The sequence below is a fragment of the Emys orbicularis genome, chromosome 4 (genome assembly GCF_028017835.1).
Source record: "Emys orbicularis isolate rEmyOrb1 chromosome 4, rEmyOrb1.hap1, whole genome shotgun sequence".
Lineage (NCBI taxonomy): Eukaryota > Metazoa > Chordata > Testudines > Emydidae > Emys > Emys orbicularis.
This window is the reverse complement of record NC_088686.1, coordinates 82,963,695-82,985,408: the sequence shown is the minus strand read 5'-3', so window position 1 is coordinate 82,985,408 and position 21,714 is coordinate 82,963,695. Positions and strand designations below refer to the sequence as shown.

The following is a 21,714-nucleotide window of genomic DNA, read 5'->3' as shown; positions in this document are numbered from 1 at the left end:
GCAGCATGGGCTTTATTGTATTTCCCAAGTCCCAACAACAGAACATTCACCCTCAAATGAATAAGAACCTAGATTTGTTGTGTTAAATCAGTTCTGTGTCACTGACTACAGTGGACAGAATTTATTTCGGTATCTTTGGACACAGCCTACATCAGATAGGCGTTTAGGTGCAAATATTTTGTCCTGCAGGAGAAATGCCTAACGACAGAAACCCTAAGGCTGAGTCGAAACTGCAGACCAAGGTTGTTGGGATCCCAGATAAACATGTGTTCATCATGCCATCTGTCTACACTCGATGGCTTTGTGGTTGTAATATATAGGGAAGTAGTGTCGTCTAGCAGTGGGTTGAGCCTGGGACTGATGTCAGAAGCTCCAGAATTCTAATACTTGTATTGCCACAGTTTGATCTTGAACAAATCACGTATTGCCTGATTTTTAAGAGTAGTTGAGTACATCCAGCTCCTATCAAACTCTGAAAAGCAGGCAAGTACCCTCGTTGCCTCAGTTTCCCCCTCTATAAAATGGGGATAATACTTTAACTCAAAGGCAAGTTGTGATTTTTATTTAAATCATTATAATACAGCACCCCAGATGTGTGACATATTACTGCTCTAAACACATGGTTGATATAAAGTGATATCAGTGCAGAAAACCTATTACTAAAATACCTTTTATCATGTGGGATCCCCAAGCATTTAATAAAATATACTTATAAAATAAACACTTCACCAGGGCCGAGGCGAGGGAGGGGAAGCCGGTACAAATTACCGGGGCCCGGCAGTCTGGAAGGGGGCCCGGGACCCGGCTTCCCCCCCCTCTCGTCAGCCCTGTTTAGCCGGTCCGTCCTTGCTGGGGGGCCCGAAAAAATTCTGGGCGCGGTTCCCCCCCCCTCTCGTCAGCCCTGTTTAGCTGGTCAGCCCTTGCTGGGGGGGCCCGAAAATTTTTTTCACCAGGGCCCGAACCCGCTCTCAGAGGCCCTGCACTTCACCCATCACTGAAATGTAGCCACTTCTAAAGTGGAACATATCAGGTGATTAACAGTGCACAGAGTTACTATATAATAGTTCAGGACAAGAAGCAAAGAAGACTCCCTTGTCTAAGGAGAATTTAGAACATATCAATCTAAATTGAAATTCTGTCAGCACTTATATCCCTATTTGAACCAAAGGTGTCATAGAACCTTTAAGCAGTTAAGACCCTGCTTGTAACATTTCATTGAGAAACAGATGATCTCAAAACCCCTACTTAAAATGATTTGAGGGGGGGGGGAAAAAGTCCCCTAGAGAGAAATAATGGCTACAGTGAGAAAGACACTGGTGAGATTGACCCAGATCTTCAAAGGTATTTAGGTGCCTACTTCCATTGATTTAAATGAAAGTTGGGAGCCTAAATACCTTTGAAAACCTGGACTTTGTCTTTAATATTTTCCCTGTATGGCACTTCAAAAGGAACAAATAAGCATTTGACATGCTGGTCAATGGAAGGTCTTTGTTTACATTAGCAGGTTACATTAACAGTGTATGGAGGAAGTGGTGTGTTAGTGAATCATAGAGGAATATGCTGCATTTTTTCCAAGCGATGCAAGGACACTTTTTCCCCCTAAAGTAGAAGTTCAGATAATTCTTTAAGGATCAGCAGAAATTCTGGTTTCATTCAACTTTGGAAGGCAAAGTCTGTAATTAAACAAAGTCCTTCCTTCCTGGAACAGGAAATGTAAAAATAAGGATAGTGTATTTCCAACTTCTACTAAGGGAGGTGAGAATATAGCCACTTCTTTTTGCCACAAGACTGTACGTACATCTTATTTCTTGAAAGAGACAGATTTCAAATATGCATGTCCCCATATAATAATAAACATGGTGAACTAAACAGTTTCAGATATAAATATGCTTATATGTGTTTCTTTTACAGCAGCATATGGGCAAGATGAAGGCATACAGAACTTCCATCCATCCTGATTTCCAAGGCAGCTGCAGCATGTGCTAGTGGACTAGACATGGGACTGAGAACAAGGGATTCCTGTGTTCTGGTAGGGTTGCCAACTGTCTAATCACACAAACCCAAACACCCTTGCCCCGCCCCTTCTCTGAGGCCTTACCCCCTGCTCACTCCATCCCCCCTCCCTCCGTTGCTTGTTCTTCCCAACCCTCACTCACTTTCACCAGGCTGGGGGCACGGGGTTGGGGTGCAGGAGGCAGGGCTAGATTAATGCAGGGGCTTTAGGGGCTGCAGCCCAGAGCGTTGGGGTAAGGGGGGGCCCACAGGCCGGATGCAGCCCGTTGCTTCTTTTCATCCAGCCTGCGGCAAGTCTTCACGCCGCAGGCCAGACACCAGTCCCCGAGCCTTGGCGCCTCCCCCGGGGCTGGAGCCACGAATGCCGGCTTGACGATGTGCCCCTGCGGCCCCTAGGCAAGGGGCGTTCAGGGAATCTCGGCACGCTGCCCCCGCCCCCAGCACCATCTCCGCAGCTCCCATTGGCCGGACACTCCCAGAGCCCACACCCCGAACCTCCTGCTGCACCCCAACCCCCTGTCCCATCCCTGGCCCCACCTGAGAGCCCACTCCCCCAGCTGGAGCTGCAACCCCCTCCTGCATGCCAATTCCCTGCCCCAGCCCTGAACCCACTCCCCCACTCCAAAACTCCATGGACCCCACAAAATCCAATAGCACCGGGCCCACAGGAGAGTTAATCCAGCCCTGGCAGGAAGGGGTGTGGCGTGCGGGTTCTAGGAGGGAGTTTGGGTGTGGGATGCAGGCTCTGGGCTGGGGAAGTGGGTTGGGGTATGGGAGGGGGTGAGGGGTGCAGGCTCCGGCCGGGCGGTGCTTACCTAGGGCGGCTCCCGAAAGTGACTGGCACATCTCTCTGGCAGCAGCTCCTAGGCGGGTAGGACAGGGGGTCTTTGTACGCTGCTGCTGCCCACAGGCACCACCCCCGGAGTTCCCATTGGTCACAGTTCCCGGCCAATGGGAGCTGTGGAGTCAGCACTCAGGGCGGGGGAAGCTTGTGGAGACCTCCTAGCCCCACCCAGGGGCCATAGGGACATGCCGGCCGCTTCTGGGAGCGGCATGGAGCCAGGGCAGGCAAGGAGCCTGCCTTAGCCCCGCTGCACCACCGGACTTTTAGGCCTAAAATCTCCCGGTTTGGCTTCAGTAGCCTCTGGGAGGATTGGCCACCCTAGTTCTGACCCTGGCTTGGACATTGACTCTCCCTGTCCCTTTGGTCAACTCACTTAAAGCTACATTTTTAAAAAGTGGGTACCTCAGTTTTTGGGTGTCCAACATGTGCCTCATTTTCAGAAGCATTTCACACCCAGAAATCTAGTTTGCAGTCAGCAGGAACTGCAAGCATTCTGACAATCAGAACTCAAGCATCTCAGATTGGGCATCCAAAATCTAAGGGCACTAAAAATCAGAGGACAACTTGTAAAACAAAGACCTTAACCTTCCTGCCTTTGTTTGCCCACCAATACAATGGTGACTGTAATCCTACCTCACAGAGAAGTTATTAAAGTTAATGGAAAGCATTATAAATCCTAAATTTACCAAAATATACATAAAACCCTCCTGCAGATGAGGCAGTAGAATTCCACCTATTTGGACAACAGTCCCTTGCAAAACACTTCCCAAATCTTGGCTAATAGGAATAGACTCCAATACAAGCAGCCCCTGCTCTGCTTCTCCTGCCACAGGAGCCAGAGGAGCAAATTCTTCAGGTTGGACTTTGGGGGCAGTCAGAGGATAAAAGAAAGGAGTCAGTTATGTTTGAGGGGAATGGGGTGGAGAAAAATTGTTTCACAGGTGCTCCCAAAACTACTAAGGCCAGCTCTGCTCCCTGCCAGTGCTGGATAGTTCTCTCCTGAACATTTGCTAGGGCTTTCTTCAATGTATACAGCCTGTATTCAGCTACTTCTGGAAATATGATCTGTATGATAAGCTGGAACTGAGTCAATGCCCTAGACTAGGGAACAGGATACAGGAGGACTTTATTACGACTTGGGTTTCCTGGAGGGAAGTCCAGTCAAAGAGGTGGCTTGCATTCTCCCCGGGGCTATTGTTCATTCAGACTTGGACCCTGGCCTTTTCTGTTTATTTATCCAGACTGAGCATCTCCTTGCATGCCAGTCCTCCTGTATACAGTAAACAATGGCAGCTCATTGTAGTGGTAATAAATGCAGCAGTAGCTATGACCTTCCTCCTCTTCCTAGGATCATCTGATAATCTGAGTTCCCTCTGCCCTCTTCCTGCTTGTTGCCAGGCTCAGGCAAGAACACAATAATATGTATTTTCTAGAATTTCATTCCTGGTCTGAACAACTATATATAGGCACTTTCACCAGTAGAAAAAGCTGTGGTTAACTTGAAATTTTGTTTGTTTTTGTACAAAGTCCCATTTTCACTTGCTCCTGCCTTTCTCAAAGATTCTCCTTTGGGGTTGGAATTTGCCATGCTTGCCTCTGCGATTTGTGTTTGTGTGTGTGAAAGAAAAGTTTGAGGACGATCCTTTCGATTGTTTTTGAGATACAAGTGTGAGTATGGGGTACAGGGGAGAGACACGGTGGACCAGATCCTGAGCTGGTATAAATCAGTGTAGCTCCATTGGCTTTTGTGCTCAGTGAAGTAAATGGAGGTGCACCGATTTATACTAGCTTGGGACCAGGCCCTTCTCCCTTCTCCCCCACTTAAAAAAGGAAAAGAAAAAAAAAATCTGACTCTCTTTTAGACACCATGCAGATAACTCCAAATTGGCTGAGCTTTGCAATGCCAACCTGTGAATGGCAGTTTCCCTCAGCAAGGTGTCTGCACTTTGCAAAGTTTTAAAAAACAAGACTGGAGAAATAACAGGGATAGACGTCTGAAAATATTTCACCTGGCCTGCACAGTAAGTAGAATGTGCTGATGTGGCCAGCCCTTGTACATACACAGCTCAGAAAGCATATACAATTAAATAGCAATTAATCCCTCCTTAAGAGTCTATTTTGCCATGGTGCCTACAGAACCCAGACTGCTGATAACAGGTAGGGAAGTGACAGTGGTGCCTGTTCCTCTTTCCCTTTTTCCTACAATCCATCATCCCTACCTCTTTCCCTTTATAAAAGATCCTAAACATGTAGCTAACTAAAGCTGTGCTAAATCCTCACCATATTCATTTTTTGTATGTTTTAGCCTCATCTTCTACCCTTGGTCTGGTTGCATCTTTAGACTGAAAGCCCTTCAGGGCAAGGGTTTTCCCTTTTCTATGTTTGCACTGTGATCTCAGTCCCGCGGTGACCACTCTCATACTACACATATTTAATAATAATAAGCATAGTGGCTGAGATGGAAGTGCTGGGCTTTCAGTTGCTTGTAAGGATTTTTAAATAAAGGGGATACGGTGCAAGGGTGTCTCACACATATGTACGTTAGAACGCCTCATACCCTCCCAATCCCCATGTATATATATACACACACTGTAACTCCTCCTTCCCCAACCCACTTTAATCTTCTGGTTTCTTTGAGTATTATTTCCCTCCCTCCCTCCTTCTCCATTTTGCTCTAAACCAAAGAAATTCCATGAAACAAACAAACACAAAATCCAACCAAAAATACCCTACGCTAATGCAACAGTCATCAGGAAACACTTAGCTGAGAATGAACTCTCACCTTACCTTAACTTCGTCCCCTTTGTGCTTAGGTATCATTATATGGTCTTTAATTTGCAACATGTTGTGTATTATACTGAATGTCTTTGGCTTCAAGCTTCTAGGATCCATTCCTTCAGGATGCTGTGGATTATTTTCTCAACCCTTCTGCAAGATAAGGTTTCTCTACATGGGGAAATTGCCCAGCAGAACTGTACCGGTGTAATTATACCACTGTAGCGGTATGACTATAATTCCCTGTGTGGACATTCTATTCTGGAATAAAAGTTACTTTTTTGGTACAGCTTAAACTGTTTCCAATGTGACATGAGTTATAATGAAAAAAACTCTCACGTGTGCACGTGGCGGAGTTGTACTGGCATAGCTATAGTGGTATAATATTAATGCTATAGTTCTGCTGGTCAGTTTCCCCGTTTAGGCAAGCTTTAAGCAGCTGAGGTTTTCCTCTCTCTCATCCTAGCCACTCCCTGGTGAGGAAGAGTTGAGAGTTCTGAAAACCACTGAAGAGCAGACTAGGGAAAGTACAACTATGATTCCTTTTTAGTTTCAAAAAGTACAGTGACTATGGATGTCTGTAGCAATCACAGAGCCCCTTTGGGCCTGATTTACAGATGTGAGTGCCTGAGTCACAGTGCCGGTTCTGCATGTGCATATTAGCATGTAAGTGACTAGACAGAAAGGAGCAATGGCAGCTGCCAGCTAGTCTGCAGGAATTTCTATGCTGCTAAATCTGTTGTAATTGACCTGGTGTTAGCAACCATAATTTAGGCAGGGCCTAAGCTAAGGCGCAGGAGTTGTGCTTCTGATGTACCTAGTGGATGTTTTATCCCAGTGTGGGGCTGGTAATTTCAGATAGCTGGTTATATTTTATTGTGCTTCCTCCTGGTAAAGAACACCTAATCATTTCTGCGAGGCGAGGCTAATTTGTCAAGGTGGGATGCCAGCTGTGCTGCTTGTGCGATGAGATAACAAAATGGGAAACTTGCTTAGAGTGGGAAATAAAGGTCCGCTAGTCATCCTGCTTGTGGTATGAAGCCCAGATAGGCTCACGGCTGTCTCCCATTCCTCACTGAACATAAATCCGTCAGAGGCACTATGATCATTTCCAGTATGACACACTATTTGTTATTGTCTCTGACTAAACCAAAGTTTTCATGCTGCTCAGCTCAGGAAGCGACCAGGCCTGTGCACTGCATCCTCACCACCTTGCCAGCCTCAACGGGCCCTGAAAATAGCATTAAACAAAGACCAATGGTTTCTATTAGACTTTTTAATGAAGAAGCCTTGGGTTCCAGATGTGGCGATCTACCCCCAATGACAAAATAACCATTTTCAATATGCTTACATTTCAGGAACATAGAGATTCATTTCACACACACAAGCATAGCAGCCGTTGCATAGTCAGAAAGGCCTGTGCAGACCTGTGAAGGGAATGCAAATGAATCACAGTGAGGCATGGAGTGAGGGAAGGTATCTTAAGAGCTGTTCCTAAATGATGGGGCTGTTATAAAGAACTCTGTATAACACCCAGTGTGATTTGACATTCATTCACTAATCAGAGTCATCCAGCTCCCAGTGAGTCACTTGTTCCACTCCTCTGGAAACATGTCTCATACTGTATCCAAAACCACTTGATTTGTTCATATAGTTTTAAAAGGAACGGACAAACCATAGTGACCAAAAGTTGTTGCCGTCTGAGAGCTGATCCATGAAATGAGTTAACAGACCTCAGTACAGTTGCTAGTTGATGGGTGTCTACATCACAAAAAAACACCCCACTACAGTATGCACTTGGCAGTCTCTGTGGAGCAGCATCACCTTGGCTTGGATCCTAAACAATCCTCTTGCTCTTACATCTGGTCTACACTACACCTTTAATTCGGATTTAGTGGCTTTAATTCGAATTAACTCTGGAACCGTCCACACAACGAAGCCATTTAATTCGAATTAAAGGGCCCTTTAATTCGATTTCTGTACTCCACCCCGACGAGCGGAGTAGCGCCAAAATCGAATTTGTCAATTCGAATTAGCGTTAGTGTGGCCGCAATTCGATGTTATTGGCCTCCAGGAGCTATCCCACAGTGCACCATTGTGACCGCTCTGGCCAGCAATCTGAACTCGCATGCACTGGCCAGGTGGACAGGAAAAGCCCCGGGAACATTTGAATTTCATTTCCTGTTTGCACAGCGTGGAGAGCACAGGTGACCACAGAGAGCTCATCAGCACAGGTAACCATGCAGGCTGATAATCGAAAAAGAGCACCAGCATGGACCGTACAGGAGGTACTGGATTTGATCTCTATATGGGGAGAGGATTCAGTGCTAGCTGAACTGCGTTCGAAAAGACGAAATGCCAAAACTTATGAAAAAATTTCCAAGGGCATGATGGAGAGAGGCCACAATAGGGACACAGATCAGTGCCGCGTGAAAGTCAAGGAGCTCAGACAAGCCTATCAAAAAGCAAAGGAGGCAAACGGTCGCTCCGGGTCAGAGCCGCGGACATGCCGCTTCTACGCTGAGCTAAATGCATTTCTAGGGGGGGCCGCCACCACTACCCCACCTCTGACTGTGGATTCCGAGCTGGGGATAATCTCATCAGGGACACCTGATGATTCCGCGGAAGGGGAAGAGGAGGAGGAGGAGGAGGACGAGCTGGCAGAGAGCACCCAGCTCTCCGTTCTCCCCAACAGCCAGGAACTGTTTCTCACCCTGACTGAAGTACCCTCCCAAGCCTCCCAAGCCAGCACCCAAGACCATGACCCCATGGAAGGGACCTCAGGTGAGTTTACCTTTTAAAATATAAAACATGGTTTAAAAGCAAGCATTTTTAATGATTAATTTGCCCTGAGCACTTGGGATGCATTCGCAGCCAGTACAGCTACTGGAAAAGTCTGTTAACATGTCTGGGGATGGAGCGGAAATCCTCCAGGGACATCTCCATGAAGCTCTCCTGGAGGTACTCCAAAAGCCTTGCCACAAGGTTTCTGGGCAGTGCAGCCTTATTCCGTCCTCCATGGTAGGACACTTGACCACGCCATGCTAGTAGCAAGTAATCTGGTATCATTGCCTGACAGAGCCTGGCAGCGTATGGTCCCGGTGTTTGCTGGCATTCAAGCAACATCCGTTCTTTATCTTGCTGTGTAATCCTCAGGAGAGTGATATCGCTTAGGGTAACCTGGTTGAAATAAGGGAATTTAATTAAGGGGACTGAGGTGGCCGTTCCTACTGGGCTGTTTGCCTGTGGCTGAAAAGAAATCCTTCCCTGCATTTAGCCAAGTGCAAGGGGGGGGGGAGGATTGGCCCAGAGCTTTTCGCGTTTTGCTAGCAGGGATCTTCCCTGATACCAGCCACGCGGTGGGGGGAGGGATAAAGCACTCATCCCAGAGAATTCATGGCGGGTGGGGTGGTGGTGTTAGTTTGGTTCCTGCAGGGATCTTCCCTGATACCAGCCACGCGGTGGGGGGAGGGATAAAGCACTCATCCCAGAGAATTCATGGCGGGTGGGGGGGGGGTGTTAGTTTGGTTCCTGCAGGGATCTTCCCTGATACCAGCCACGCGGTGGGGGGAGGGATAAAGCACTCATCCCAGAGAATTGGATGGGGGGGGGGTGTTAACCTTCAGCAGCAGAAAACAAGCTAACAGGAAAACTGCAGCACAACGGGCTTTGCTTGGTATGTGGGAAAGCAGGGCGCAGAAGCCTAAAGACAGTGGCTTACCATGGCAGCATGCAAGGTGAATTCTGTTTCCCCGACCTGCGTCTGTGATCTCTAGCAGCAAAGCCACAGGCACTCAATATTAAGAGGCAAAATGCGACCTTGCACAGAAATCACATGTGCTATGTAATGTGAATAGTATACACCGTGAAAGAGTATAAGCATTGTTCTGAAAAATGTATCTTTTAAAAAAATTCTCTCCTTTTTTCACTCCCTCCAGCAGGTGCAAATGTTTCAAGCCTCCCTCCTCCTTCCCGAAGGCTATCCCAGATAAGGCGTCGTAAAAAAAAAACGAGAGAAGAGATGTTTTCCGAAATCATGCAATCCACCAGGAATGAAAGAGCTCATCTGAATGAGTGGAAGGAGACGGTTTGCAAGTATAGGAAAGAAGCCAGTGACCGTGAGGACAGGAGGGACCAACGTGAGGACATGAGGGACCAACGTGAGGACAGGAGGGACCAACGTGAGGAGAGGAGAGACGCTCGAGATGAGAGGTGGCGGCAGGAAGATCAGAGGAGTCGGGAAGCAACGCTGGGGCTGCTGCGTGAGCAAACAGACATGCTCCGGCGTCTGGTGGAGCTTCAGGAACGGCTGCTGGAGAACCGAGTGCCGCTACAGCCCCTGTATAACCCCCCTACCTCCTCACCATGTTCCATAGCCTCCACACCCAGACGTGTAAGAACACGGGGGGGGAGGCTCCGTACACCCTCCCATTCCACCCCAGTGGACAGCCCAAGCAAAAGGCTGCCATTTTTTTAACCTTTTTTTACTGGGCTTTTCCTTCCCGCAGATCCTCCTCCCAAACCCCACTCAGGTTCTGTGCCGCTACAGCCCCTGTATAACCCCCCTACCTCCTCACCATTTTCCATAGCCTCCACACCCAGATGTGTAAGAACACGGGGGGGGGGAGGCTCCGTACACCCTCCCATTCCACCCCAGTGGACAGCCCAAGCAAAAGGCTGCCATTTTCTTAACCTTTTTTTACTGGGCTTTTCCTTCCCGCTGATCCTCCTCCCAAACCCCACTCAGGTTCTCTCCCTCTTTTTATAATCAATTCATAAAGAATAAATGATTTTTAAACAATGGTGACTTTATTTCCTTTGAAAGCAAGCTGGGGGAAGGGGGAGGGTGGGTTCCTTACAGAGAATGAGTCAATAAAGGGGGCGGGTTTTCAGGAAGGATAAACAAACATAAATTTCACACTGTAGCCTGGCCAGTCATGAAACTGGTTTTCAAAGCTTCCCTAATGCGCAGCGCTTCATCGTGTGCTCTTCTAATCGCCCTGGTGTCTGGCTGCGAGTAATCAGCAGCCAGGCGATTTGCCTCAGCCTCCCACCCTGCCATAAAGGTCTCCCCCTTGCTCTCACAGAGATTGTGAAGCACACAGCAAGCAGTAATAACAATGGGGATATTGGTTTGGCTGAGGTCTGAGCGAGTCAATAAGGATCGCCAGCGACCTTTTAAACGGCCAAATGCACATTCTACCACCATTCTGCACTTGCTCAGCCTGTAGTTGAACAACTCCTGACTCCTGTCCAGGCTGCCTGTGTATGGCTTCATGAGCCATGGCATTAAGGGGTAGGCTGGGTCCCCAAGAATAACAATTGGCATTTCAACATCCCCCACGGTTATTTTCTGGTCCGGAAAGTAAGTCCCTTGCTGCAGCCGTTTAAACAGATTGGTGTTCCTGAAGACGCGAGCGTCATGAACCCTTCCCGGCCAGCCCACATGGATGTTGGTGAAACGTCCCTTGTGATCCACAAGTGCTTGCAGCACCATTGAGAAGTACCCCTTGCGGTTTATGTACTGGGTACCCTGGTGCTCCGGTGCCAAGATAGGAATATGGGTTCCATCTATTGCCCCACCACAGTTAGGGAATCCCATTGCAGCAAAGCCATCCACTATGACCTGCACATTTCCCAGAGTCACTACCTTTCGTAGCAGCACCTCCGTGATTGCTTTGGCTACTTGCATCACAGCAGCCCCCACAGTAGATTTGCCCACTCCAAATTGATTCCCGACTGACCGGTAGCTGTCTGGCGTTGCAAGCTTCCACAGGGCTATCGCCACTCGCTTCTCAACTGTGAGGGCTGCTCTCATCTTGGTATTCTGGCGCTTCAGGGCAGGGGAAAGCAAGTCACAAAGTTCCATGAAAGTGCCCTTACGCATGCGAAAGTTTCTCAGCCATTGGGAATCGTCCCACACCTGCAACACTATGCGGTCCCACCAGTCTGTGCTTGTTTCCCGGGCCCAGAATCGGCGTTCAAAGCCTATAACCTGGCCCATTAACATCATAATCTCCAAAGCACCGGGGCCCGCGGTCTCAGAGAATTCTGTGTCCGTGTCCATGTCCTCATCACGCTGGTCGCTGCGCTGCAATCGCCGCCTCCTCCTCCTCCTCGCCTCTTGTTTCTGGTCCTGTGTAAGCATAAACTCCACGAGAAAGCGCGAGGTGTTTATAATGTTCAAGACTGCGTTCTGGAGCACAACGGGATCCATGCTTGATGCAGAATGGAGTCTGCAGAGTTCACTCAGGAAAAAAGGCGCGAAATGGTTGTCTGCCGTTGCTTTCAGGGAGGGAGGGGGAGGCTGTACCCAGAACTACCTGCGACAATGTTTTTTGCCCCATCATGCACTGGGGTCTCAACCCAGAATTCCAAGGGGGGTGGAGACTGCGGGAACTATGGGATAGCTATGTAAAAGCTACCCACAATGCAACGCTCTGGAAATCGATGCTACTATGGTAGCTTGGACGCAAACCACCGAATTAATGGTGCCTAGTGTGGCCGAATACATTCGAATTTACAAAATCGGTTTCCTAAATTCGAATTATATAAATTCGAATTAATCCTGTAGTGTAGACATACCCTTAGAGGTGATCCCTCTATGTCAAGTTGAGGCACAGAGTGGGGAAGGCTGCACAGCTGTTAACAGTGCCTTTTCTTGAGCCTCCTTGAACCAGCCCTGAATTAATTAAAAAGATAAATTAAGAAAAAAAAATTAAAAAGAAAAAAATAAAGTGCAAAAGGCCAAGAACTCCATAGTACCATTTCCAAATATGCAAGATACAAGAAAAGAGGATGGGACAGCACTTTTTCAGTGGTTCTCAAACTTATTTGATTGCACCCCCCTTCTTTGTGTCTGTAGTTTATGCCCCCTCCAACTCCCCCGGCATACAAGTTCATATACCAGTTAAAGAAAAATCAACCTGCAACTCTCACTAAATATTAAAAACGGTAAGGCATTGATTCAAACAGAGCCAACGATCCATTGTAATAAGAGCAAAAGCAAAACTGCGATTGTGGTCAATGCTTCCAAATTAAATGTGCACACTGCGTCGTAGCAAACGGATTAACGTATAGAGGGCAACGACTTTGTATAATGCTATGCAAGATTAACAGAAATCTGTCAAAATGCACAGCGCCATGTAGAGTCAAATGCACAGCGCCCTCTGAGGACCTGATATGTCCGGATGAATCAGCTTTGCTAGTTATTCATTGCTATGGGTAAAATGTGCACAGTAGGGTTTTTTTTCTCTCCCCTAAAGCTTCTCAGGCCTCCCCAGAATACATTCCATGCCCGCCCCCCAGTTTGAGAACCTCTGCTTTACATCATCGTGTTAGGGCCTGGCCTGGGCTAAAAGTGCTTTATGAGCCACTGTAAACAATTATCAGCCACTGATGGAGAGGCACTGGGAAGAGTGTGGATGCTACATGCCAGCTTTATGAGACAATGGGGGTAAGAGAGAGTGTGTGTATGTGATGGGCCACTCATCGAGTGAGAACAGAAGGCCTGTTAGGCGCAGTCACACTTAGAACAAGGTACAAGTCTCGGTGTTCTTGTTCTACAGTCTGGTGTGGAGTGGAGCTATGGCAACCCAGCCTTGAAAGAAGCATGTCTACATGGAGCAGCTCCTGTCCAGGATTGGATTTAGGGACAGGTGACTGCCATGGGTGCTGGGCTTGGGGTGCGCTGGGCTTGGGGTGCTCTTTTTATTGTTAGCGACAAAGGGGAACATAGAATATTTGAAGTAAAATGTTTCAGGTATTCTGTATGTGGATCCATTTTTCACTAATCTCCTAGAATGTTCTGGGCCTTCGTAGAATCTCGTGAAAACTTCCAGACTTTCTGAGAACTACATTTTCCTCCAACCTCCTAGAATGTTGTCAGCCATGCCCTTGTGGGTATTTAAGTGGCGGTGCGTCACCCGTCAGTCAGTGAGATATAAGGACGAACTGAAATGAAGTGAGAGCCCAACTGTGACATGAAGAGAAGAAATAGGGGGATCCTTGCACTGAATCCAAGAGCTCTCTTCATCCCTTGTGGCTGCCATTCCTTCAACTGGTTGTGTCAGATGCATCATCATCTTCTTTAGATTCAGTATCCTCTTCGGAGTACTGCAAAGGATATGCTTCCTGTTTTCAGCATCAGATGCAAGATCCTATAGACAGTGGTACAAATTTGACTGTGAAGCTGGTAAGTGACACTCATTATTTTATTACTTGAAAATGCCATTGGCCAGTCTTTGGATCTCTCTGATGCTGTGCTTCAGTTCGCAAGGGCAAAGGCAACAAAAACGACCTTTTTAACCTAAAGGACTAGGGTTAACATTCTAAGGCTGTCATCTACTGTAACACTATTTAATACTGGTCCATCCAATGCTGGTGCACAGTTCAATTTCTTGATGTTAGTACATTTCAGTTATTCTTAAAATTAAAAAGTTTCTATAAGCTTAGAGGAAACAAATTTTTTTATTTGTTTATATATGCCATGAATAATCACAGATTTACAGATCCTAGCATGCAAATTTATCATCTTATATGACAGGAATAAAATATGCATGCTGAGTGGAAAGAATGAACAATTTGTGGCTGTGAATGTTTGTCCATGTTCTTAGGAGCTTAACAGTATCATTTCCAGCAAAAGTCTGCATGAGGACAGTGTGTTGCATTGGTTTTTTTTTACTATGATTTCTGGTGTGACTGTAGAATATTGTAGGCAAACACTTCTTTGGTCCTTTTTTCTCTTTAGATTTTCCCTCCCGGAGGGCTAGTCTATTTGCCTTCTCTCTTACAGGTTTGCTTCAGACATGCCAAACAGTGTCCTAAAGAGGAGAAAGACTTAGAACCACAGGAGTTAGAGATGGAAAATCCCTCAATGTAAGATCAGTTAGCCCACACACACCATCAGCCAATGCAGAATTGTGCCTAGACACAGATAGTCTAGCGCTATGCTCAGTCTCATTTTAATTGTCCCAAGCAATAGGGCTTCCAGAGTGACTATTCTACAGTGTAACAGATTTATTTCATAGCCAAAAGACTTTTAATGGTACTCATCCTAAATTTTATTTTGCTTAATTTCAGTCCCTTATACCATTACTCCTAATTATACCCCCTTGTGCCTCCCCAAATAGTCCTCCTTTCTCCTTGGTGTTTTACACCTCAGATAGTTCTAGACTCTTATCTTGTCCCCCTAGCACACCTAGCCATATTTAGATCTTAGGTCTTTACTCACAGGGCTGTTTCCAAAACCTTGATAATTTTTGTTGCTGTTCTATGAGCAGCCCTATACTTTCTGATAATGGGGTGCCTAGAATTGAATGCAGTATTTCAGATCTGTTTGCATCAGGGCTATACAGAAAGGTACCATTATCTCTGTCTCTGTGACTTATGCAGCTCAAAATTGCATAGGTCTTTTTGCTGTCATCTCACATTAGAAGCATGTCTAATGCCCTGTCCACTCTCCAGCTACTTTAGGTCTTGTTCAGCATTACCACTTCTCAGAATCTTCCCGCCCCCTGAATATCTGTGATTCAGAGGATCTCTCACCAGATGTAATACAGCCACACTTTTCCATGTGGAATCATATTTTGTTTCTTGAGTTTTGACTTGCCAAGCTAACAGGATAACACAAACACAGTCAACACTTTCAGATGGCGCTCAGGACTTGAACACCACTGCTCCCTTTTGCCAGAAGGCACCTTTAAGCAGCAGTAAATGACATATATCTAAGAGGTGAGTAACTGAGGCATAAAGTGGTGATATGATTTGCACAAAGTCACACAGCAAATCAGTGTCTGAGCCAGGAACAATATTCAGAATTCCTGACTCCTTATTCATTGCTCTAGCTATTAGCTGTGTAGGCAGAGCTACAGTGTGGTCTAACTTCTGGGAAGCGTATGATACAGAAGACAGGTAGGATCAAATATCCATGATAAAGTTATGCAATGTGCTGCATCCACATGGATTCACTCTTTCACCTGACTGAAAATATAAAATATATTATAAGCCAAACCAATAAAAGGTCATGTTTTTTAGTGACACCTCTTGTGGGTTTGCCCTCTTTAGAACAGCCTGTGTGAGAGCAGGACATCTGAATGGGTGAGGGCTGCAGTGCTATAGCAATCTTGCTGTGGGGAGAACGTGTGGTTAAAAAAACCCCAAGGTATTGCTGCAGCAATTTCATGCATAGCTGTTCAATATGTAAATGGAAGTGATAACATCTTTGGTGATGCTGATTTGGGTGTTCTTCAATTCTTTTAATGATGCTTTAATCAGATCCTACAGGGAGTAAACTCCTCTGTCCCACAGTCTGTTTGCAATGTGCTGTTTGATCAGGTGCTAAGTATTGTCGTTTTCAGATGATTGCTTTTCTGAGTGGTGAAAGGAGTTTCCATCAGGAACAATCTTCCTGTACTTTTTCATGACTGAAGCTCAAAGGCAAAATGAAGCTGCTAAAATCATCTTCCTTGCCCGTTAAACTGACCACAGCACCTCACTCTTTAAATCTTTCCACTGGCTCTCCCTGACACCCTATTAAGTTTACATTTCCTGTCCTCCCCTTCAAGGTCTTTCACATCTCTAACCCTCCCTTCTTGTCTCATATCACATTGCAATCTCATTGCCTCCACTCCACTAACAAAGGCAGGCCCCCGGGACTGAATTAAGGCATTTGGGGGTCCCAGGCACACCATGACAAAGGGATCCCTTGTGGCCCCACCCCCAACTTGGAATGGAAGTCACAGGGTGCCCTCCCATCTTTCCTGGAGAGGCATGGACAGCAGTAATGGGGCGCTTTTCCTCCCCAGGAGAGGCAGCAGGGACTCTCTTCGACCCCCTCTCCTCCAAAGAGGCAGAGCTGGCAGCAGAGTGTCTCCTCAGTCCTTAACACAGTGTATCTGCTTTGGTGGCTGGAGTGGGCTCACCTCACTTTTCTCCTCCTGCCACACACACTGTCCCCTGCTGGGATGGAGTTGGCAGGAACTCCCCTGAGAAGTGGATCTTGGAGTTAGCACCCCATTGAAATGCACTACAGTCCCCTCCTTCAAATCCCTCAAAACCCACTTCTGCCATGACAACCGACAGGAAATTCATTAATTATGGCTGGGTTGAAGGGCAGATGAGGAATAAGTGACACTTTATCGACTTGGCATAATTAATAAGTATACAGATATATAAAAACTGTATATCTTTGTATGTCACATGTTTTCTTCGGGGCAGGAACACAGGGGGAAACATGTCCTTTGTTCAGCCTGATTGGAGCTTTTAGGCACTTATTCAATAGTAATACATGCTGTTGATATACCCTTTAGCAGCGTTTCTCAAACCAGGGTCCGCGAACCCCTGGGGGTCCACAAGAGTACTCCAGGGGGTCCACAGGCCCCACTGATCAACTCCTCCCCCTCTCCGGCATGCAGGAGGCCCTGGGAGGGAGGGAGAGAGAGGGAGGATCAGGGAAGGGGCACGCTTGAGGGGGGGCAGGAAGAGAAGGGGCAGGGTGGAGTGGGGTTGGAAGAGGTGAGGTGGGGCCTTGGGGGGAAGGGGTGGAGTCGGGGTGGGGCCTGGGGCTGAGCAGGGAACTTGGGGGTCCACAAAAATTTTTTAAATCAAAATGGGGGTCCTCAGGTTGCTAAAGTTTGAAAACCGCTGGCCTATATAATAACAGTGAGGTTCCTTAGAGGGAAAAATACAGCTACATGATTTTAGCTGTACACTCATTTGTCTCTAAGGTACAGAAATATGGGTTACATTTATTTGTTACACATATTTAGCACCACTTACTTAAAGGTCTTGATGGGTATTAAGTTAGACTCACAACACTCCTGTGAGAGAGGCATTAATTATACCTTTTAATAGGTAAACCGAGGCATAGAGCTATTAGAAGCCCATTCCTGAAGCCATTGAAGTCAATGGCCCCAAGAGACTTGCTCCAAGGATGCACGTGGCATGGACGTTTGTGCATTGGGCTTGTGCTAGCTTAGCCCATTGTAGGATCAGAGCTCAAGTCAGCTGCATAGATGTGACCAGAAGGCACTGAAAGGCAGTAGTCCTAACCTCCAGCCCTGTTGGTCACAAGTGTGCAGGTCAGGTACAGGTTACTTAACAGAAGCAGAACTCTCCTAATGTGTTAGCAAGTAAGCAAGACGTGTGTGTGTGTGTGTGTGGTTTTTTACAAACTTTGGGCTTGACCCTGCAAACACATCAGCACCCGAGTAACTTGAATCACCTGGGTAGCTCCACAGACGTCAGTGCGACTGTTTCTGTGCGGAAAAGCGACTCAGGCATGTGTTTGCAGGGCCGGGGGTCTGTGGCTTTTCGGAGGCGCTGCAGGACTCTGGCTGCACGTGAATAGCATTTCAGCAGCGTCCTGCCCAATGCCGACTGACGATTACTACCGCTAAACAGAACAAACTGCAAGGAAACCTGCCGCCACCGGAAAACCGTAGAGAAAGCTGGAAAACAAACCAACCCAAACCACCTATCGCGCACTGGCTTTCCATTTCTAAGGCTGTCCAGCTGCGTAATGTCCTAGATGCGCCTCAGTTACTTCGTCTCTCACTCCTTAATTAGTGTCTGAGGCAAATTCCTGCCAACCTTTCCCCTGGGCGTGCAACGCATTTGGGCTCAGACCCTGCTACGCTGAATGCTGACTCCGTGGAAAGCTGGGAGAGAAGCTCTCTCTTGAAGTGAGATTCGTTGTTCTGTTGAAAGCATCCAAGATCTGATCATATTAAGGAACCGCCTCCTGCCCCCCTCTTAAAGTCACAAAGCCATAATATTTTGCCTTTCAGTTTCCCCCTCGTGGCGTGCTGTGCTTATCTAAACTCCCACCCACCGGAGGCTGGATGCAATTTCAACACATTGCTGCCAATTAAATGCAGCATTTCAAAAATGTTTGTATTTAGCAACAGAAAGCCAGTGACCAGCTCCTTGGCAGTCCAGGCAGGCGCTGTTAAGGGTGAGCTTTAACTGTGCAGACTCACACATCCCGTGCACGGTGCCCCTAATTCAAATCTTTGGTCCCCTCCCTCCCCTTAAAGTTTCCTCTGATCGGCTTTGTTACACTTGAATGTCTAGCATTAGCTGTGCCGGAGGCAGAGGTGCTCCAGGAGGAGGAGGCATGTGAAATTGTTGCATCCTTTTCTCTCTCTTCTTTTTCTTTAAAGGCTAAAGAACTTAAACTTCCTGAAATTATTGAATAGAAGCGGAGCGGACTTTTCTTCTTCCCCCAGGAGCTGGAAAGTGACTAACAGTTCAAGGAAGGCTCCAAAGCCGAGAGAGATCAGCAGCACACTTCCTTTAGGGGACTCCCTGGACTTTCCCTCTCCCCCATTTGTCTCTCCGGGGAGGAGCCAGCGAAAGGCACATTGTAAAAATAAAAACTGGACCGGAGCCAGCAAGTGTAAAATTCTAAGTGGTATTGGTCAGATCGCGGCGGATAAAGTAGAAACTCCTTTACTTCGTGATGTGAAAAGTCTCAGGAGAGAGCTGAAACATTTCTAGCAGCGGTGGGTTGTTTCATCTCATTTCCTTCTCCAAAAGCCGCGATGCAGCCCTAACTTAACATAAAAAGGGGGTGAGTGTAAAATACACTTTCTTTTTTGTCTTTACACTGGCAATCTAAGGTGGTGGGGAATGCATTGTAGTTTAGCGTAATGCAAAGAGGGGAGGGGAGACCTCTGAGGAGCTGCAGCAGCAAATGGCAATCATGTAGATTTCGGATCAGAGTGTCAGCATTTGTCTGGTTTGAACAGGAGATAATCGCAAGGTTGTTGCCATTAAAACGGCCTCTGTTGTGTTAACAAGATATTTATCTTGAGAGAGAGTTTGCAACAACAACAAAAAAGTTTGGGCTGTGTCTGATCTTCTATAAGAACCGTGTGCTTTATATTTTAGGATGACACTTTCAGCTCGTTGGGTTGTTTTTGTCCAGTTGTTAATGATTATTGAGGCATGGGATGCACTGACAGCGAGAGCCTGCTTGATTCAAAACAAAACAAAAAAACTCAGCAAGTTCTCCATTAACATAAATAAATAAAAATAGAATCTCCGGGCTTTTGATATCTTTGAAGAGCGTTGCCAGTGTAGACTAGCTCTGAGTCATCCCGAAAACAAAATGTCTCATTCTGTCCCTTCCCCTCAGGAGACACAATAATTCTGAAACGGGGGGTGGGAAAAAGAGAATTTTCTCTGGCATTTTCGGTTTGCTAAATGAATTTAATTAGAACGTAGCCTGTTGCAAAGAGACTGAAGCCATGTAACTGGCAGTGATCCTGTCCTAAAAGGCAGAGCAGAGAAGAGAGATCCATCCCTCTTTAAGCACCCCCCCCCATCTTTTCTCAGTAGTTGTGTAAAGTTCATTTGTCTGTCTGTTTTGTGAATGAAAATGGAAAGTTTCTTGTTCCCTAATAACTGCTCAGGGTCTCTGTGCACTGGGAGATTTTTGTACCTGACTGTTTTTAATAGACAAAATGTTAATAAAAACCGAGGAGTCCGGTGGCACCTTAAAGACTAACAGATTTATTTGGGCATAAGCTTTTGTGGGTAAAAAAACCCCACTTCTTCAGATGCATAGAGTTAAAATTACAGATGCAGGCATAAATATACTGGCACATGACTGTTAATATTTTCACCAGAGTTTCTATTAGTAGAAAGAATCCCAATACCCTTCTTTCCCCTGTTTTCCGAAATGTCCCAGCACTTGCAACTCTTGTCACTTGCCTGGGCTGGGCAGAAATGCGAATGTGCATATGCAGGTTTTGGGGTGATTCAGTTTATAACTGTCTATACTCTTTTTGCTGGCCTTCTAGTCATATGAGCTCTGTCCCTCGATTTTGTGTATTTTTGTTTGTCAGCACCAAGTTCTGCGCATATTTGTAGACAACACTGTAATTCTGTGGTATGAAAGGTTTCAGTTATGCTGAAGTCACCAGTGTCTGTGGTTCAACACATAATATCTGTTTACAGTGTGTGTATGTATGTTTAGAGTATATAGACAGTTATGACTTCAGCTAGGTTGCATAAATTCAGCACAGAAATTGATCTACAATCTTTCTTTTCCTAGCATAAAAGCCATAGAGAAACTGTATCACAGGCCACAGTGGCATAAACTACTTCTTGGTTAGTTTCATGTCTTCATAGTTCTAATATTTATTCAAGATTTTTCCCTAAAAATCCCCAGACATTCTAATAGCTTTACAAACTATGTCAATTCTGCTCTCTTTACCCATGTGAGTAACTTCATTAGCCTTGTCTACGTACAAAAATGACCTGTGACTGACAATGTGTGTGAGCAATCGGTGCAGCTAAATATGTGCAGTGCTGAACATAATCTGTCCTGGTCTGCAGTTGCAGTTAAACCATTTCAGCACCAATTCAGCTGCGTCTGTCATCAGTAGTGGGAAACTTCTCATAATACAGACAATGTTACTGATTTCTGTGTGAGCAGAATTTGTTCCACAACATGTCAGTGCAGCCATCTCTGGGGTGGACCGCACCAATCATTTAAAGGAGTGCACAAGAATAGTATAAAAACAATAATAAATAATATAATAAAAAAAAGGCCATTTAAATAGTTTGGGACTGACAGGAAGAAATACTTTTATCCAAGTGTTTTGGCAGGGGGAATTTAGTTAAGCAGAATGCATTTACCTTTGCTGTAATTTCCCCAGGACAAGGTGGTTAAATCTTCCTTAAATCTTAGACGTCAACTGAAAAGTGACATGGGCTCAATTTTGCAAACCTCATTAATTTATTTCTCTCTTCCCCAAACCATTTAGTTTTCCTGGTGTCTTGATTTTATGTATTAAAGCCCACTTTTGGGGGTAGTGTTGGCTGCAGGTTTTAGGGGCTGGATCTCTTTCTCATCTCTTCTTCTACCCCAGACTTTACTTTCGTCCTACCTCTTTCGGAAGAGCCTTGTGCTGTCTTTACATATTGCATCTGCCATTTAAAATCAGAAGGAATAGCTTGGCCTTATTACAATTAGTGTGCTGGGGCTAGGGAAATCTTACCCATTTCCTGTCCTGACTACTGTAAATGAGGATTCCAGGTGAAGTTTTTATAGACGCATTTGTATGAGACTA

At 46.1% G+C, this 21,714-nt stretch overlaps 1 protein-coding gene across 1 annotated transcript in view; it reads left to right on the top strand.

The window, feature by feature from the left end:
* Positions 1-19,133: 19,133 nt before the first annotated feature.
* PRR5L (proline rich 5 like) overlaps positions 19,134-21,714 on the top strand; it is a 68,425-nt gene continuing 65,844 nt past the window's right edge. Inside the window, exon 1 of the mRNA XM_065404132.1 lies at positions 19,134-19,205. The gene's annotated coding sequence lies outside the window, so the exon portion shown is untranslated. The remainder of the gene's footprint in view (positions 19,206-21,714) is intronic.